At 53.6% G+C, this 18,683-nt stretch overlaps 1 protein-coding gene across 1 annotated transcript in view; it reads right to left on the bottom strand.

Annotated features, from left to right (window-relative positions):
• The window catches only part of NEK6 (NIMA related kinase 6), an 85,177-nt gene extending 66,874 nt beyond the window's left edge, over positions 1–18,303 (bottom strand). Inside the window, exon 1 of the mRNA XM_052647935.1 lies at positions 18,242–18,303. The gene's annotated coding sequence lies outside the window, so the exon portion shown is untranslated. The remainder of the gene's footprint in view (positions 1–18,241) is intronic.
• Between the last annotated feature and the right edge of the window lie 380 nt (positions 18,304–18,683).

Raw genomic sequence — 18,683 nt, 5'->3', positions numbered from 1 at the left:
CCTGTGTCCTCCATCTAGCTCTCCCAGCCCCAAACTGGTCAACCCCTATGGATCCCCAGGTGCTTCCAGGAGAGATGATCTGGGTTCAGATCCTTGCTGGGTGACTTTGGCTAAGTCACTTCACCTCTCTGAGCCTTAACTTCACTTATAAAAAGAAGCCATTTACATGGTGAGGACTGTAAGATGGCAGCACGTGTAAACCCCTGGTGGGTGCTCTGCTAGAAAGCAGCAGTAGCAGTAGGGGAGAAGTTGTTTTCCTCAAAAAGATAGCTGATAAATCTATGTAAATAATTCCACACCGTTAAGAGGAAAGAACTGGCGTTTGCAGAGGAGGCACCGGGCACGTGGCATGCAGCCTCCACCCAAGCCAGGCCTTTTCCTCCCAACACGCCACAGCCACACGCAGGCACCCTGCTCACAGCGAAGCCATGAGGCGTCAAGAGCCCCTTCAGTCTCTGGCAGGAATTCACTACTGCTCCCTGATCCTCCTCCCTCACTGTCAAGTCTGACCCCTACAGGCCCAGGTCTCCCCCCATCCCCAGCCCCACCCCAAATCCAGGTATAGGGCCAAAGGGCCAAGAGCTCATCACCCCTTCTTCACTGAGGAGGACACTGAGACTGGACCCACGAGGAAGCACTCCCAAGATCTGGGAATCACTCCCAAGGCCCTGAAGCAGTTCAAGCCACAACAGAACATTCTTTCAAACCGGCATCCTTGGCTTTGTTGCCAAGACACAGGGGTCTCTGGGTAGGAGCTCAGAGTGCTGACACCAGGCCCCTCTTCACCTCTGCTCCAGGCTGCCTACCTCTCCCCCACTCGCCCAGGCCAGCCCCCATCCCCTCCCTGCAGCACCTTCCCAGATGGGCTTCAAGAAGCCAGTCCCCCACTCAAGACCCTTCCAAACACCCATCGCCCATAGGATCAAACTCTGGGTCATCACAGGACCACAGGGTCATTACCCACAGGATCAAACCCTTCTTCAAGGAATCACCTGTAGCAGGCCCACAGGGTGTAGGAGTCACAAAATTTCACCCCACAGGACAGGTTCCATCCCTCCAGCCAACCCATCTGCCCCCAACAGAGGCCTGGATTCTAGACACAGTCTCCAAGTTTCAGCTGTCTCCATGGTAGCAGGGTTTGAGAAGCAAACTAAGGGTGTACCACTTCTTCCCACTTCTCTGTCACCCAGACCTTCTCTGGGCCGGGCCCTGGGTTGGGTACTGGGACCACAGAGGAAAGGGGACTTTCAGCTCTGGAGAGGCTTCGAGTCAAGGGACTAACCAGTCAGTGGGCCTGAAGGGGATAGGGGACATGCCTAGGAGGGAAGCACAGTGGGGCCTGGGGCCGAAAGCGAAACCCTAAGCAGCATTCTGAGGTCAGAGGAGCCTCTAGAAGGTGGTGAAGTTTGAGAAGCAAAAAGCAAGGCATTACAGGCCAAAAGAGCCTTGAGTTCAGCATAGCAGAGGGAGGGGGCCTGGCAAGTGGAAGGCGGCGGGGAGGGTGGGCAACTGGCATGGACAGTTCTGAACACCAATCCGCTCTGGGCTCCGTGACTGTTACCTCCTCAGCCACCCCTCACCACAGTCCCATGAGGGACTTCATTTCACAAAGATGAAGACAGGTTCAGCATCACTGTGTAACAGCAAAGTTCCCCGAGATGCTGGCTCGGCCGTGTGGAATTGGGGGTGTTGGGGGGTGAAGCAGAGGCATCTGGGCCTGGAGTCCTCACTCTGCTACTTCGTCACCTTTCGGAGGGGTGCTGCTGTTCTCCAGAGGGCGGCCCCGGAAAACGAATGAACCCAGGGCCACCACGTATGAAATAATCTGAAGCAAGTTGCTGGACTCTCTGAGCTCCTTCTATTGCATCTGTATATGGAGCCAGTAACACCCATTTCCCATGACAGGCCCAAAGCAGCCAGTGCAGGGTCAGGCATATGCAAGGACCCTCCAAATGCTGAGTCCCCCTCCTTCCCCTTCCTCTGAACTCAAGGTGTGAGTTCAGGCTGACCAGCCCTTTCCTTATGTGTTGGGGACAGGGGCCACCCAGCTTGCCCACTTTCCTCCGGGTGGTGTCCCAGTGAAGCCTGTTGCCCCTTTCCACCTCGGCCCAGGCTCTCAGGACCCAAGGAACCATCCATCTGTGCAGAAGATTGGTTTTTTCCTCTCTATCTCTTCTTTTTCTTTCCTTTCCCCTCTAAGCAAAAACTGCTTGGCGGCTGCTCCTGCCTCTGTCCCCAAGGCAGTTCCAAAGGGCCCATCTTGTCCAGCAGAAGTGATGGTGGTAATTCCGTTAATGGGAGGCAAGACGGATGGTACCCGGTGCCCAAAGTGTACGAAGCGAGCTGGAATCGGCCGCCCCCGGGGGGGAGGAAAGTGTTGCCGGAACACACCCTCCTTTGGGGCCTTATTAGGTCTTGAAAGAGCTGCCGCGCTCGCTAAAACCTGCTTTTGCCAGCAGAAGCCTCATTTTACAAATATACAACAACACAAAAACCCGTAAATGGGAAGAAAACCCTGAAGATTACACTCCCCTGCTACAAGCGAGGCGGCGAGCTGCCACTCAGAGCTGAAGTCTTTAGCCTCATCGACTCTGGGTTTAAATAAATGAGCCTGAACACCAGCTCAACCATTTTGTGAACACGGAACACGGTTCCTTTGCCGTTTAAGGACTGCTTGCCTTTGGTGGGATGGGACAGCTTTGGGAACATTTTCTTTTAAAAGGCTTGATGTCCCAGATACCATAAAGCCCTATGGCCCTCGCATCAGTCCCCAGGGGAATTCACACCCATAGGCCGTCATAACCACCGTCAATCTCTCCCGGCTTCTCCTGCCCTGAGAATCAGTGGCATCTCAAATGCAACTTCACTGTGGATGGGGTGTCCATTTCCACAATGAGCCAAACGGCTCACTCTCTCCCTAGTTTGGGATCACACTGCTGAATTACCTTGGGGGCTTTGTAAGTGCATACCAAGCACTTCAGTTGTGTCCGACCCTATGGACCACAGCTCACCAGGCCCCTCTGTCCATGGGATTCTCCAGGGAAGAAGACTGGAGTGGGTTGCCATGCCCTCCTCCAGGGGATCTCCCCGACCCAGGAATGCAACTGACATCTTTTATATCTCCTGCACTGGCAGGAAGGTTCTTTACCACTGGCACCACCTGGGAAGCCCAGGGGGGGCTCTAGTTTGTCCAAATGCAAAATATGTATGTAGGTCAAAGCTGGGATGGACATAGCCAAGGTGAACGAGGGGCACAGCAAGTGACCTTGCAGTCAGGCTGCCTGGGGCTGAGTGACCTCGACAAGCCATGAACCTCTCCGGGCCCCAGCTTGCTCATCCCTAACACAAGGCTCACCCGCCACCCACCTCACAGCCTGGGAGCCAGGAGTCAGTGCAAACCCAGCTCCCTGGCAGTCCACTTAGAGCACTGATGGTCTTTCTAGTCTCAGCACCGCTCAGACACACAGTAGGCCATTCCTAGTAGAGCTGAGTGGTTTAGGGTGTGTGCTCTGTGAGTCAAAGGCCTGGGTTCAAATCCTGGCTCAGGCACAGACCTACTGTGAAGCCCTTAGGCAAACGACTCAGTCTCCCTCTCCTCGTCTGTAAAATGGGACCAAAAGAACCTGCATCACAGGGTCACCAAGGGGAGTCAGTGCGATAATACCTGGTCAGGGCCTTCCCGGGGTAGCCCCAGAGACCGGTAGCCCTGAGGGGGAGCCGGTGAGAGTCCCGAGGGAGCCTGAGAAACGCTCCTACCTCCCAACTGGGAAAACCACATTCTCAAAGACACCTGAAGTAAAGCGACCAAAAGAGGCCGACCCAGGCCCCCTGGGAGAGCAGGGACCTTGAACAAGAGGTAGCGTGTTACATCCCCAGCAACTGCCTTCTCTGGGAGACTTCGGGGACCATCACTCCACCAGGCAGCCCGGGGACACTGAGCCCCCAAGCCCACGGCCCCCGGTCATCGGTCTCCAACCCCTGGGTCAGGGACCTGCTTCCCCCATTTCTTGTTTTCTGGTTGTTCTCCCCACAGAAGTGCCAGCTCCGTCCTGTCTCTTGATGGTTATACATCTTAGGTCAGTGTCCAGATCTGTGGAACTGATGAATAACCAAGCAAAGCAAGAAAGCGATGAACTCCCTGGGGAGGGTGGCTCTGGGCTGAGGGACTTCTAACGTGTCCCAACATGGAGAGGTGCTCCCAAGGGTCACAGGTGCCACTAAGATGCAGTCCTCACCCCACAGTGTCATGAATTACCAATACAAAAACAGCCACCAACTGCTGAATGCCCGTTTTGTATATGGGGTCACAAAAACCCCTCAGAGACAGGAACTAAAATTACCCCTTGATTTGCAGTGAGAAAACCGAGGCCCCAGTGGGAAGCGACAAGCCAAGGAGACACGGTGAGCAAGAGGCGGAGGTGTGACTTGCATCCGAGTGTGTCTAACCCACCTTCTCCCGCCTTCTCCTCCGATCCTAAGAGTAGCCCCAGGGCTGGCTGGATCCTGGAGGAGAAGAGATGGAGCTGCAGCTTCAGGGCGGCTCCCTGCCAAGAAGGGTGACTTCCCAGAGGCAGGACCTGCAGACAGCAGCCGCTGGGGTCCAGCTCCCTGCCCGTCCCATGCACACACAGCGGTGGGGGCAGTGTCCCAGCCAGGCAGGGACCCAGTCACCCAGCCGTGCCCAGGACTGTGTGCAGAGCAGTGGTCTGAGGGGTCATCTGGGCTTGGGTTCAAATCTATTTTCAAACCAAGTGGCTTACAGCTTTGTACTGATGGATTCGTTCTCTGAATCTTTCAGTTATCCTCATCAGGAAAATAGGGGGAGCCTACAACTGTTACAAAGGTTAACTAAGGCATCACAGATAAAGCACTTGGTCAGATCACTGGTCCACAGTAGGTACCGAGTACTAAGCATTAGTTAACTTTCCCGAGCCTCCCTCATTCATGTTTTTGGGAGTGGCCAGCAGACGTCCTGAAGCTGCGCCCCGCCACCCCCCGCCACACCCTCCACCCCGATTCCAGGGCTGGGAACAGCGTGGGTGGCCAGTGGACTCTAGTGCCCAGCCCCCTCTGATCTCCGGGGCACCACCTGCTTGGCGTTGTTCCCAAGGAAGCAGGTCAGCAACCTTATCATTTGATTTCTGACCCTTGTCACTCAGGAAGTTGGAGGGGATGGGTCTGTCAATGCAGGAACATCCGGCAACGACAGAAGGGATTACAGCAGAGAGGGGGGCATTTCCGAGGGGGCCCATGATCACGAAGTGTCCTTCTCGAGAGGCCCAGGGTGAGGAGGGAGGCCAGAAGGCCACGGGAGGGCAGTCACATCCGGGGCCAGCGGTCTGCAGAAGGGACCTGCAGCAGAACTTTCCCTTCCAGTAAGACTGGTCTCAGTCCTGGGCCGAGACCTGACACAGGGACCTTGTTCTTTCTGAAAGGTTACAGTCCTCCCATCAGGGCCAGCTTCGTGGGCAAGTGGCCACGTCGTCGTATCTGGCCCTGTCCTTAGCAGGAAGCCCCTTGCTTCGGGTTTCATGCTCTGTGTTCACTCTCTTGAAACCCCACTTATCTTTGAACTTGCATTTTCTAAGTGAAGTCTGGGGAACAATGCTGCACGTGCTGGGGGTGTGGAGCTTCAGCTTGGAGAGCTGGAGTGGTCCTGCCTTGCCCAGGGTCACAGCTGCCTGCTCCCATCCTCCCACCCCTCAACTCCCAGTAACTTCTGACATTCTCCACTCTTGACAGGGGCCTGGGTGCAGGCACAGTGAGAGGTGGGGCCAGGCGCATCTGCCTGCCGAGCCACAGGGTAGGGCCATGGCATCTGCTAGGATCTGTATTTGCCCTGTGAGGGTCCCTGTGCCCAAGGTATCGTGCCATTAAATAGCAAATTAAAAACATCACAGCAGGTGGGGAGAGAGACTGAAAAGGGAAGGAAAAAGCTTTCTTCCTGCTTTCTGAACAAGGGGACCTACACTTTCATTTTGTACGGGGCCCCCAAATTACATAGCTGGCCCTGCCTTCCATTTGCTTACTGACCCTTGGGGACATCCCTGGGCCTCGGCAGAGCCAGAAGACATCACTGCCAGGTCTAAGGCCATCACTGCCTAAGGAGCTTCTTAGAACAAGGCCCCCCACCCCTTACCCACCCTGCCTCCCAGTCTTGTCCTTTGAAGTCCCATCATTGGTCACTTATTGTTGTCTTGTGGACCAGGCCAGGGAGCTGACGATCAGCTAGATCGCAGGGCAGGACCACTGGCAGCACCATCAGGTGGAGGGGGCCGGTCCAACAGAGAGGCAGGGAGGATGTGGAGGGAAGAGCTGGCATAGGCAGGCTGCCTCCCAAAGGCAGGGGCATGGGGATGGCTCTGGGAGGCAGGCAGGGGCCATTCATCTGTAAGGTAGGGACCCCCGACTCACCTCCTGGGGCTACTGGAGATTGAAGGGGCTCCCTTGCTGGAGGGGTGTCCCTGGCCAGTCGGTGTGGACAGTGCAGGAAGTGGGAACAGCAGAGGCACAGACACTAGGGCAGGACAGTCAGCAGTGACCTCCCCAAATGACTGCAAAGCCAACAGGGAACAAAAGCAAGGCGCAGGCCATATCCTGAGCCCCTACTGCATGCCAGGCTCCAGGCTGCAGGGGCCTAACCTTACCACAGGCCTCGTCCTGAGCCCCTACCGCAAGCCCTCTCCTGGCTGCAGGGGCCTAACCTTACCATTGCCCCCTCCTGGGGTAGCCCTGCAGTTTCTATCCCCACTTGACCTCTTACAGAATCCCCTTCCTTTCTGCAGTTTGTAAAGTCCAATTGGTGCCGAGCCTGGGGTCAACCAGGCTTTTCTGACATGACTCGTCACCAAGAGAGCGGAATTCACAGTAGCTAAGAGCTCAGACTACACCATCGGGCCACCCCCAGCTGTGTGCCCCGGGGCAGATCTGACCTACCCTGGGCCTCAGTTTCTCATTTGTAACTTGGGGTTAATAAAAGTCCCATCCTGGAGGGGGTTGCTGTGAAGGGTAAGTGAGGTGATGTGAGTGCAGGACGCAGCACACAGCCAGTGCCATGGCCGTGAAACCCCAGATCACCCAGTGAGAAATCTGAGCATCGCACACGCTTCTCGGGACCGGGCGCGTCTGCTCCCTCCTTCCTAGCATCTGCCACGACTCTGCTCCGAGACTGCTCTCTCCCCCCATTGTCACGTCACATCAGTCCATAAATATTTAAACAACATGTCATCAGATTATTATAACATATGATCTATAGCACTGATGTGCTGCAGTTCTGCGCATTTGGGCTTCATTTTCAGAATATCGAGACATAAAATATTTATGTACTTAGCCAACCACGAGATCTCACATTCTGTCTCAGAACGCTGCATGGTGGCAAGACGCTGAACTGGGACGTCACGTGTGAAGGGGATGCCTTGTTCTCACGTCGGTTCCTGGGGCCTCTGGATTGTTTCTGGTTCATTCCAGGGACGTCACTGCGTGGCCTGCGAATGGTGGCTGGCCAGGTTTACAGCAAGCAGAGAGCCGGGAATGAAAAAAAGCCTCATAAGATGGGCCTAGAGTTCAAATCCTTTGGATGCTGTCATGTCCCTTCCTGGATCTTCACAGGTCTGCGCATAGTAGGTGCTCAGCAAATGTCCACTGGGATGTAAGTTAATTCACCTGCTGCCCACAGCACCGCCTGATGGTCTGGCACCCAGCAAGGATTCAGTTATAACTGCTCGCCTGTTTCATGCCCCACCCCCTGCAAGTGCCCAGCATCAGGCTTGGCCTAGAGTAGGATCCATTGAATGTTGCTGGATGAACAGCAATTGAAGGAATAAATGCGTGACCAGATAAATCACTTAATTAGCTAATAAATGAATGAGGGATAATGACTCCCTGTCTGCTGGTCCGAATTATACTGTGTAAGACCCTCCTTCTGAGAAATAAAAGCTCTCCAGTAACCCGTAGTGAGTAGGCAAAGGAGTTTTTCTGGGTAATTAAATATCTCGATTGCTAACATTAGCACATCACAGTGACCATATGTCCCGCAATTTTCAGTGCTGTGCAGTTTCAAAGATGCCACCCCCTAACCAGGAACTTCTCACAGACCATCAACCAAACACCTTTTTCCAAACTGCCTCTTCTGTCCCCAAATGTCCCTAAAATGCTTTTACAGACCACTGCCATCTTGGGTGTTTGGAAACAGTGGTCATGTGTCCTACCTATAGACGATTGCGCCTGATATCCCAGGAGATCATAAAAATATTCGCAATTGAAAGTTGTTGGCTTCAAGTACAAGTATTTTCTTTGCGTGTTCTCCAAATGTGGTGCTGTCACCATCGAGAGCGGGCAGGCCCCACCTCTGTCCCCAGCCTCTGGCACAAAAACCCAGTCCTCATTTCCTCTTGGATTGGCTGAGGAGGTTGGCATTTAAAACAAACACAAAAGGCCACTAAAATTCCTGGGGGAGACGAACAAAGGAAATGCACACACACTGAGTCAGGCACTCCAAGTCCACGCTTGAGATCACGATGTAACTAAATCCAGCTACACTTGGCTGGACCCGCCAAACACATGGGGTGGGCTTCCAGTCTGTCTGCCATGTGGTGCCCAGTGGTCTTGCCATCGGGGCACCCACCCTGGTGGCCTACCAAGGCCGTACCAAGCTAGGGAACTGTCTCCTTTTCCAACCCAGGATTCTTTGCTTTCTGGACGGGGGCAGAATCGGGGCTCCTGTTCATTTGCTCCACAGCAAATGTCTGTGCCCGAGGTGCTTGGGAGAGTTAATCTCTACCCTTTCCCCAAGCAGCCCCCAAAAGATATGCCTTCTAAAAAACTAAGTGTGCCTGACAGAAAACACAGCTTTAAGACATGGTGCCCACCCAATCCTACCCAAAGCCCCTCCTCTACAGACTATCTGCAGAATTGGAGCCGCCTCTGCAGAAAAGGGGCAGAGGAAGGAGAACACCGCCACCCCCCAACTCTGGGCAGGAACCTCTGTGTTTAGGTTCCTCCTTCTTGGAATAATCCAAGGGTGAGTCTTTCTCTAAGAAACCTCTCTGCACAGGGAGGCTCTGTCATGCCCAACTCAGCCCTTTGCTGCCCACTGGGAGGAATGAAGAGGGGTCCCTAAAGCCAGTCAACTTTGCCACCAGCTCGGTAACTCCATATAAACATTCTTTTTTTTTTTGGCTGCGTGGGCTCTTCCTTGCGGTACACAAGCTCTCAAGTTATGGGCTCTCAAGTTGGGGTGTGGGGGCTTAGCTGCCCCATGACATAAGATCCCACAGAGCCAGGGATCAAACCCACGACCCCTGCATTGGAAGGCAGATTCTTAAGCTCTGCACCACCAGTTCAGTTCAGTTCAGTTCAGTCGCTCAGTCGTGTCCGTCTCTTTGCGACCCCATGAATCGCAGCACGCCAGGCCTCCCTGTCCATCACCATCTCCCGGAGTTCACTCAGACTCACGTCCATCGAGTCCGTGATGCTATCCAGCCATCTCATCCTCGGTCGTCCCCTTCTCCTCCTGCCCCCAATCCCTCCCAGCATCAGAGTCTTCTCCAATGAGTCAACTCTTCACATGAGGTGGCCAAGGTACTGGAGCTTCAGCTTTAGCATCATTCCTTCCAAAGAAATCCCAGGGTTGATCTCCTTCAAAATGGATTGGTTGTATCTCCTTGCAGTCCAAGGGACTCTCAAGAGTAGTCTTCTCCAATACCACAGTTCAAAAGCATCAATTCTTCAGTGCTCAGCCTTCTTCACAGTCCAACTCTCACATCCATACATGACCACAGGAGGGAAGTCCCTAAACATTCTTCGAGGATTCTGCCACTCACACACTTAAAACTCTCCATTCATTAACAAATGTTAATTGAGCATCTGCTACTGCTAGGCTCAGTGCTGGACACTGAGGTGCAGCTGTGGTCCACAGACCAAGTCGCGCCGGCATGGAGTCACAGTCCATTCTGGGAGGCAGATAACAAACACACGGTAGCAGGGGCAGGTAGGGGTCTTGAAATAAAGCCAGTCCAGGGAATGCGGAGCAAAGGACATGGGATTCATTCTGATAGGGTGGGGATGGTGGGTCTCTTTGGAGAAGTGACTTTTTCAGTGTCCTGCTGAAGGCTAGGAGCAAGTCATGGGAATATTAGGAGGAAAAGGGTTTCATGAACCAGGACAGCAAGTGCAAAGACCCTGAGTAGGAGTTCACTTGGCATGTTTGAGGAAGAGCAGGGAGGCTGTGTGGCTGGGGCAGAGTGAATGAGGGGGACAGTGGTGAAGAGTAAGGCTCCAGAAGTAGCAGGGACCCCCCTGCTCTTGCAATGAAGACCAAACCTCACAGATCCCGGGGGACTTGGCTCCGGGGGACCTCCTCTCCTACTATTTGCCTCTTGGTTCATACTCTTCCTTCCAGCTGCCCAGAGGCCCTCTCTGACGCCCTGGGCCTGGCCACTAACTCACAGCCCACACAACGGGCACTTCCAGATGGCAGCCTTCAGACCAGGCCACATGACACAGGATTCTCACAACACGAAGGCTGATGGTGATTAGAACCACATAGCCTGGATTCTCTGTTTCTTTGTCCATCAGATGGGCATAACGGTACCTGAGTCACAGAACCGCAGGAGGACGAAGTGAGTTAATCCACATAAAGGGTTACTACAGAATGTAACATGTAGTGAGTGTCTGGGACAAAGGCTCTATTGAAGGACTCACAGGCTGAGGAAGTGGCAGGAAGTTCCTGGCTTTGCTCAGCCTGGGGTCTCCCCACAACCCTGGACCCCAGTCAGGCTCCCAGCTCCCCGTCCCACGGCCCCATCCACACACTCACCCTCAGTTTTACCTGCCCTTTATCTCAGCCTTCTCAGGCCTCCAGGCCTCGACATCCTGCCTGGCAAACCTCATGTCTCCCTCAAGGCTGGGGAGCCCCTCCCTCCTGGAAGCTCCCCTCCGCCCATTTCCCCATATAGTAAGTCCCAAAGGGTGCCTGCTGCAAACTGTTCCCAAGCACCCACAATGGGGTCGTGACGCAACTTCTGTCCCTACCAGGTGGTGAGAGGCCCAGGGGCGGGGCCGTTAGAGGCTCTCGATGCCATCTCCCAGGGTTAACACTTGACCCAGAATGTCAGGACGTATTTCTTCAGTGAATGAGTGGACACAGCCGCCAGCAAGGGCGTATCTGGTTAACAAAATGGAGTCCATTCAACCCACACAACAGTGAGCGGTCTGTTTCCGTATCGAACTTTTCACCCTAGCCTGGGCGCAGGTGCTATGACCAGAGCCGCAGCCTGAAAGCTTAAAGAATGATCTGATTTCAGCCACAGAACCGCCACAGCCTGTGTGGGAGACCTTAGGCTGGTCACAGCCTCTCTCTGGGCCTCATTCTCCCCATCTGTAAAATTAGATTCTTTTAAGCTTTTACTTTTAAGCATTAGAAACTTTCCTTATAAAAATGTTTTTCCACATAATATTAACCATTTGAAAATTAAAACTTAAGGGGCATTTAGTACATTCCTAAAGTTGTGTAACCACAATCTCTCCCTAACTCCAAAATACCTTCATCACCCCAAAAGGAAACCCGGTGTCCATTAAGCAGTTTCTCACCATTCTCCCTGGGCCCCGATACCACCAATCTGCTTTCTGTCTCTATGGATTAATAGATTCTGAATATTTCATATAAGAACCTTCTCTTATTAAAATGACCCCTGAGCAAAAAACCTCCTTATATCAAACAGGTAAGACGAGTCGGGTTGCCCCTTCCCACTTCGGGGAGGTGATGTCCCTCATCCTTAGTGGCCTCTCAGGGGAAGCTCTGATCCCAGGACCTTCCTTTTCAGAATTTTAATCCTAAACTTGGATTTCTAAGGCAAATCATCCCAAACAGTGCCCCAGAGCTCCTGGTGTTACTGGCCCATTTGCCAGATGAGAAAGTAGAGGCTGGGCCCACGTGAAGCCCAAGCCTGAGGCGACTGCTGGGGAGGTACGGGATTCAGAAATCTCCAGAGCCTGCTGAGGCCCTTCCCTCACCACAAACCACCATGGCAGGGTCTCGGATGTGAAGAGCTAGACAAAGGCCCACAGAAGCCATCTCAGGAAGGTGGCCAGTCCCGAGGGACAAAATCTGTCCTCTCAGAGAAGACAATCCAGCTTGAGGGAACTCCAGGGGCTTAAGTGAAGTGAAGTGAAAGTCACTGAGTGACTCTTTGCAACCCCATGGACTACGCAGTCCAGGGAATTCTCCAGGCCAGAATACTGGAGTGGGTAGCCTTTCCCTTCTCCAGAGGATCTTCCCAACCCAGGGTTCGAACCCAGGTCTCCTGCATTGCGGGCAGATTCTTTACCAGCTGAACCACAAGGGATGCTTAAGAGAGGGCGCCAAACACACAGACTCCCTCAGCCCTCACTGCACAGACCCTCTGTGAGGACCCTGCCGGCAGAGAGGGCCACCTGCTCACTTCCAACCGAGAACAACCTGTCCTGGCCCAGATCTGTGACAGCTGCTCCATCCGCACAGACCTCTGATGGGGCTGCCACTGTGTAAATAATTAACAAAACATATGCCTCACTTAATAACACACCGAGGCTGACACAGCTCTCCGGGCCTCCCAAGACCCTCCAACTCCAAGAGGACACACCAAAAACTTACAAGGTTCACTTTCCTCGCCATGGTGGGACAGCGGAGGGGCGGTGGGTAGACAAGAAGGCAAAATACTGATTTCAAAACATTTCCCTGAGATGCCCAGGGCCACCCTGACATTTAAATCCTGTGTCTTTCCAAATTGTCACTGTCTCCCCCATGATCTATTTTGAGGGTCATGGTCAGAGAAAAGTGCTTCATCGGCACCTGGAGGGGCCCCTCTGACAACCTCCCTTTCAGCCTTGCTTCAGGCCTCAAGATATAGGGGCACTGAAAATGTTTCTGACAAAGAGATGACCTTCACGTCCCTGTGACCCTGGGCAGGTCCTTGGTAATTAAACAGGTCCTAGTCTCTCATTAAACACTTACGAGATGTTACCCATGTGCCGTGCATATTATACACACTACTTCAGTTCTTCCCTCACATTTTATGAGGTCATAACACCATCCCTGTTTTCCGGATGAGGAAACTGAGGGCCCCCAGAGGTGACTGACTTCACAAGTGGCAGGTCTGAGCCTCCCACCTCATTCATTGGGTGCCAAAGCTCACATTTTCAATGTGATTGTGAGTGAGTGCCCTCCTCTCCCTGGGCCTCAGTTTCTGTTCTGTAAAATGGGCACACAGGTCTTCTCTGGATGGCAAGCCTACTGAATTCCTCATGTGCAGCCTGGACTGATCAAAGCCAAAAGTGGTTTATAAAGTAACAGTGTCCCCTGGCAGGGCTTCCCTTGTGGCTCAGCTGGTAAAGAATTTGCCTGCAATGTGGGAGACCTGGGTTCGACCCCTAGGTTGGAACGATCCCCTGGAGAGGGGAAAGGCTACCCACTCGAGTATTCTGGCCTGGAGAATTCCATGGACTCTACAGTCCATGGGGTCGCAAAGAGTCAGACACGACTGAGGCAGGTCTCTTCCCAACAATCCCCAGTATCCAAGACTTTGAGGACAACCAGGAACCAGAGAGGGCCTAAACACTAGTGGCCTCAACTTCAACTCAGGGGCCTCGAGAAGTTCTCCTTAGATGAGCACTGTCCCTTCCCCCAGCCCAATTCTGAAGTGCGAGGGTTAAACAACTCCAAGGAAACACAGGGTCTGCAGGCTCTCAGTGGCCGCCTCCCTCCCCCTTCCCTTGTCGAATTCCTTCACACTCTATGGAATTCCTACATAAAGCCCCTTTTTCTTTTCTGTGAGGTCACCATCACACAGATGTCTAAGAGAGAGAAAGACCGGCTCCACGAGGATCAAGGCCGTTGGAACTGAATGCCTTTCAGATCCCAGCTGGCCACCTTTCAATTCGTCAGGCCCGTCACTCACCCCCCACTGCACCCTCCACACAGAGCCAGCTACAGCGCCAAGCCGGTTTGGGGTGCAGTGATCCTGCAGTAGACGCCAAGAAGGCGTGGCTCGGAGACCCGGCCTTTGCCGCCAGACCACCAGAGAAGCGGTCTGTGGAAAAATCCAGAACTGGAGACGACAGCAGAGGCTGTGTATGAGGGTCTGTTTCCACACAAGCAAGTCTTGTTAGAGGGACAGATGTCAAAACGCTAGATCGCTCTGCAAGTCCAAGTTCCCAAACTGAACGTCACAGGAAATTACACCACAAACCGATTTGCCCCAGTGTCAGCTTCTGTCTGGATGTCAAGTCAGAGGAGGCCATTGGCTTAATTCAGTTTGGGCCAAAGGAAGGGACTGTGTGGATGTCACCCAGATCAGGCAGGGATGGATGAAGCCATTGGCCTGATTTTTTCCTCTTTAAACTAACACTTTCCCAAAGACTATCTTGTCACTACCCAAGACTCAGAAGTGAGAAAATGGCCAAGTACCAAAAATCCACTGAGGGTCTTTGCCCAAGGTGGGCCATCCATTGCCCTGCTCATTTCAAACCAATTTCACAAACACTCAGACAACCCCTCACTCCACGAGCACCCTCTCCCCAGAGCTCCAAGTTCTGACCACCATCTGAAGAGATGGCCAAGGCAAGGCCTGTGGCATGGGCAAAACCGCTTCCTAAGAATGACATCAGCAAAAAAAAGAGAGAGAGATACAAATGTAGAAAGAAGGACTATTTTTACCTCCCTAAATCACAGGCCAGACGGGAGAGAAATCCACCATGCCAGAAATGTGGCTGGGCCTTCGCACAAGATCTATTATTTCACACCTTAAATTAACGCATCTCAAGGCAATTTGCAAATGTTCACCAATTTGCAGAACACACTCAGAAGGGAGAGAGATACCTTTTCCTTTCAATACCAAAGGACATGCACAGGGGCACCGCACACCCCAAACCACACAGATCTTCGCACACAGCATTCCATTCTAGTACAGTGTCATATAAACCGTGATGTAAATTGGAAATGAACTGGGAAGAGAGACAGGCACAGGACTGAAATGGCAAGTGACAAGAAGCCTGCGTAGAAACGATGCTGTTGTCGGATATTCAGAATTGAGAGTCAGGCCCCACAGAGGTAACTCGCCATCACCAGGGGTCAGCATGCCAGGCTCTTCCTGAGGGCAGTGTCCTAGCTTGCTTCCTCCCCACACAAGACTGGAGGTGCCAACCCATATTTAATCTCGGATGACTCACCAGGGCCCTCCACTCTCCACCCTCCAGCTTGCTGGCTTGGTCCGACCTGAGAAGGGGAAGGGAATACTCTTCTCTTTTTGACAATTGTTTTGACACTTCCCTTCTGAAACCAATTTCTGGCACTTCGAGAGGAAAGAAGAAATGTGAACTGTGGCCCCTTCTATCTGATAGCACTGGCCCTGGGCGTTGGTCATCTGCACCAGAGGGGCCGGAGGGGAGGAGCAAGGATGGCAGTGCCCTCAGGAAGACCTCTCCCAGGAGTCTGGAGCCCAGCAAGCAACCACAGCAGGACAAAGGCAGACAGACCTGGTTTAAAGTTAAGAACCTCAACTCTGCAATCAGAGATGTGGGTTTGGATCCTGACTTTGCCACTTGCCAGTCGATGACCTTGCCCAAGTTACTTATCTTCCTCTCTGTAGGATCAGAATAACAACCCCAAACCTTTACACTGCGCCAGACACGTGGTACACAGCCACTGCGACTTTCCAGGTTCAGTGAGAAGATGAAGGGCTCTGCTCAGTCAAGCTTGGGTTCAAATTCAAGGTCAACAGCATATCAGCATGGAATCTTCTGTAAGCTGTTTAATCTCTCTGTGCCCTAGTGCCCTCATCTGTAAAACAGGCATCATTGATTGTTCCCATTTCATGGTGTTGGTGAGTGGACTGAATGAAATAAGGCACGTAAAGCTTTTAGTACTATGCTCAGCACATAGAATACCCTTAATAAACGCTGGCCATTAGCCACAATGCATAACTTTCATAAAATTATGCACATCATTTCATCACTGAGCCTCAGTTTTCTCATCTGTAAAATGGAGATAATAACCCCTACCTCACAGTGAAAACTAAGTGTATGTACGTTAAAGCACTCAGCACCTGGTCCAGTGGAAACAGGATGGGCTTGAAGTCAGGCAGGGGACAGGATTCTGCCTCTACCTCCTCTCTGTGGTCCCAGGACATGGCTTGAGCTCTCAGAGCCTTAATTTCCTTGTGCATTTAAAGCCAGAACTGTGCTCCACAGCCTAACTTTTGGAAGGATTACGGTGCCCAGAACAGTGTCCCGCACACAGCGGGTGCTTCATAAACGTGACTTCCCTTCCCCTGCTTTCTTGTTCGAAGCGTCCAGAAGTGCCATTTGGCAAAGCCAGGAACTTCGTTTCTTCAAACCTGAGCGGCCCTTTACCCATACCAACCTGGGCTGCTGCTTAAGTCTGAGACTTTATTTTGTGGAGGTAGAAACTACTTTTTAGTCATTTCCGAAGTAGACGGGACGGCAGAGGCTGACAAACCACAGGGACCATTTTAAATCCTGGGCCTTTCTTCTGGGAAGTTAGGCAAGAACCTTCCCAAATGTTTGCCCGTGGGGCTCTCTGCCAGCGAGTGACTCATCCACAGCTCCCCACAGGCATATTTTATTTGGGGGTGGGGGATCGGGGGAGGGCCTGGCCTTGCTGGGGGAAGGGGAGGCCGCTTTTCCAGCACACCCAGAGGTGGGTTTTGTTTTTCATTTTTTAGAACAAAAAAGAAAAAGAATGTGGGTCGTTTTTGTTTCCTTCCAGGTTTTGTTTGCTAAAAGAAGACGTCCAAAGTTCACTCGGTAAGCTGCTGCGTGGGGAACAGGCGCTTTCGGGCGGCTCTGCATCCCTTTCAATGAAATTCTTCTTCCATTAACGCCACGGCTTTTAAATGTGCCTCCAAGGTTCGCCTGCGCACACACTGAGCTCCTAAGACGACATGTTCCCCTCAGAAAGGAAAGCCGAATTTTGACACTCCAGAGGAACTAGGGAGCTCCAGTTTTTAAAGTTCGCCTTAAAGCAGTTAAGACTTTCGACTGCAGAGATTTTCAACATTTATAAAGCACACACACAAAAAACCTGTCAATCAAAACTTCAAGGACAAACCTCAGAAGACTGTGTCCCAAGCCTGCTATGATCAATTTGTCACCATCTGAGGGGCTCCCTCCTGGAGCCCAGGCTCCATACAAATAAATTAGATGAAGATCTATCTACTTAGCAAGGCAGGCAGAGAGAGACCCCCACATACACAGACAAGAATCCTGGGACCCCTGGTCTCCCCACTGGTCTCCCTAGGGTCAGTTGCACCCCAGGCCTGGGGAAAGGGTTAAAATGCACCAGGGCCAGAGAGGGGCGAGAATAAAGCCAGGGGACCCAGAAGAGTATTTAAGAAAATTGAACACAAGTCCTCCAGTGCCAGGCCAAGAGGCTCCAGCTCCGTCTGGAGCCCCATAGAGGGTCCTGCCAGTGGCCCTGCCCAGGCCGGACTGGGCTGTGACATCTGACCCCTTCCTCTCATTCACCAGAGATGGCCCAGCACCCACTGGGTGCCCAGGCCAGGCATGCTTCTCTCCATGGGTTCCCTGGCATGGGAGCCAGCGGCAGGCACATCAGGGCAGTAGGCCTGGTGGGTGCAAAGGGGGCCCTCGGCCTCCACAGTAAACATACTCACACACTTCTGTACACAAGTTACACCCTTACATCCACATCTGTACGCTTTTGTCCTCAAAGGCTCATAAACACGCACACAAATCACTTGCGAACACTCACACGTGTGCGCGCATGCACATACCCCCCAGAATCCACACATTCTCGGTCACAAAAATGAGATCTCACATGAAGCGCCTGGCACATAGTAAACACTCAATAAATGGGTTAAGTGGGAGCCGGGCCCACTTGCCGAGCACTCACTCACACCAAACCCCACGACCCCGACGCTCCGTGGTGCACACGCACCAACTCGGCCACAGGCACGCGCACACTCCCGCGAACACACCCGGAGTGGCACAGGGACACGCCGCCCACGCGCGCTCGGACGCACGGCCCGGGACACACTCAAGACTCGCACGCTCACGCTCGCCCCGACCTCCCGCGTGCACACCCGCTCGCTCTCCCCCGCGGAGCCTCGGGCGCGCAGGCGGGCACGCGCACCTCCTTCGGCCCGTGTGGGTGACGGCCCCGCGGCCCAGCCCCCGCCCCTTCCCCAGCCCGATCCGGCTGGGCCCCGGGCCCCAGGCCACTCACCGGCTCGCGGGCGGGCTCGGCTGCCGGCGGGGGGACCGGCGCGCGGCCGGCGGGAGCGGTGGGTCCCACACGAGTTGGCGGCGCCGCAGCCGCACGCTCGCCGCTGGGTTCCGCCGCCTCCTGCGCGGGCCCGCGCGCGCGCTCCCGCCCCTCCCCGCCGCGGGACCGCGCCGCCCCCTGTGCTCGTGCGCGCTACCGCCACGCAGGCTTGGGGGCGCGCCGGGCGGCGCCCTCTCCACAGCCGGGTTAGCCTAGGAACCCCTCCTCATTTCAAAGCTGGGGAAACTGAGGCCAAGACTCTCACTGTGAGTCGGGCCCAGCGTCTCCCCTTCTTCTCAGACTCTAGACACTTAGGGTTAGGGTCCGCAGTCAGTCAGCCGCGTGGACCCTCCCATGCCTCTTGGGGTACCCACCACGTAACATTGCTCAGTCACAGCACTGG

This window comes from Budorcas taxicolor, chromosome 11 (genome assembly GCF_023091745.1).
Source record: "Budorcas taxicolor isolate Tak-1 chromosome 11, Takin1.1, whole genome shotgun sequence".
Taxonomy (NCBI): Eukaryota; Metazoa; Chordata; class Mammalia; order Artiodactyla; family Bovidae; genus Budorcas; species Budorcas taxicolor.
The sequence above is the reverse complement of the archived record's forward strand: the minus strand, read 5'-3'. Positions and strand labels throughout refer to the sequence as shown.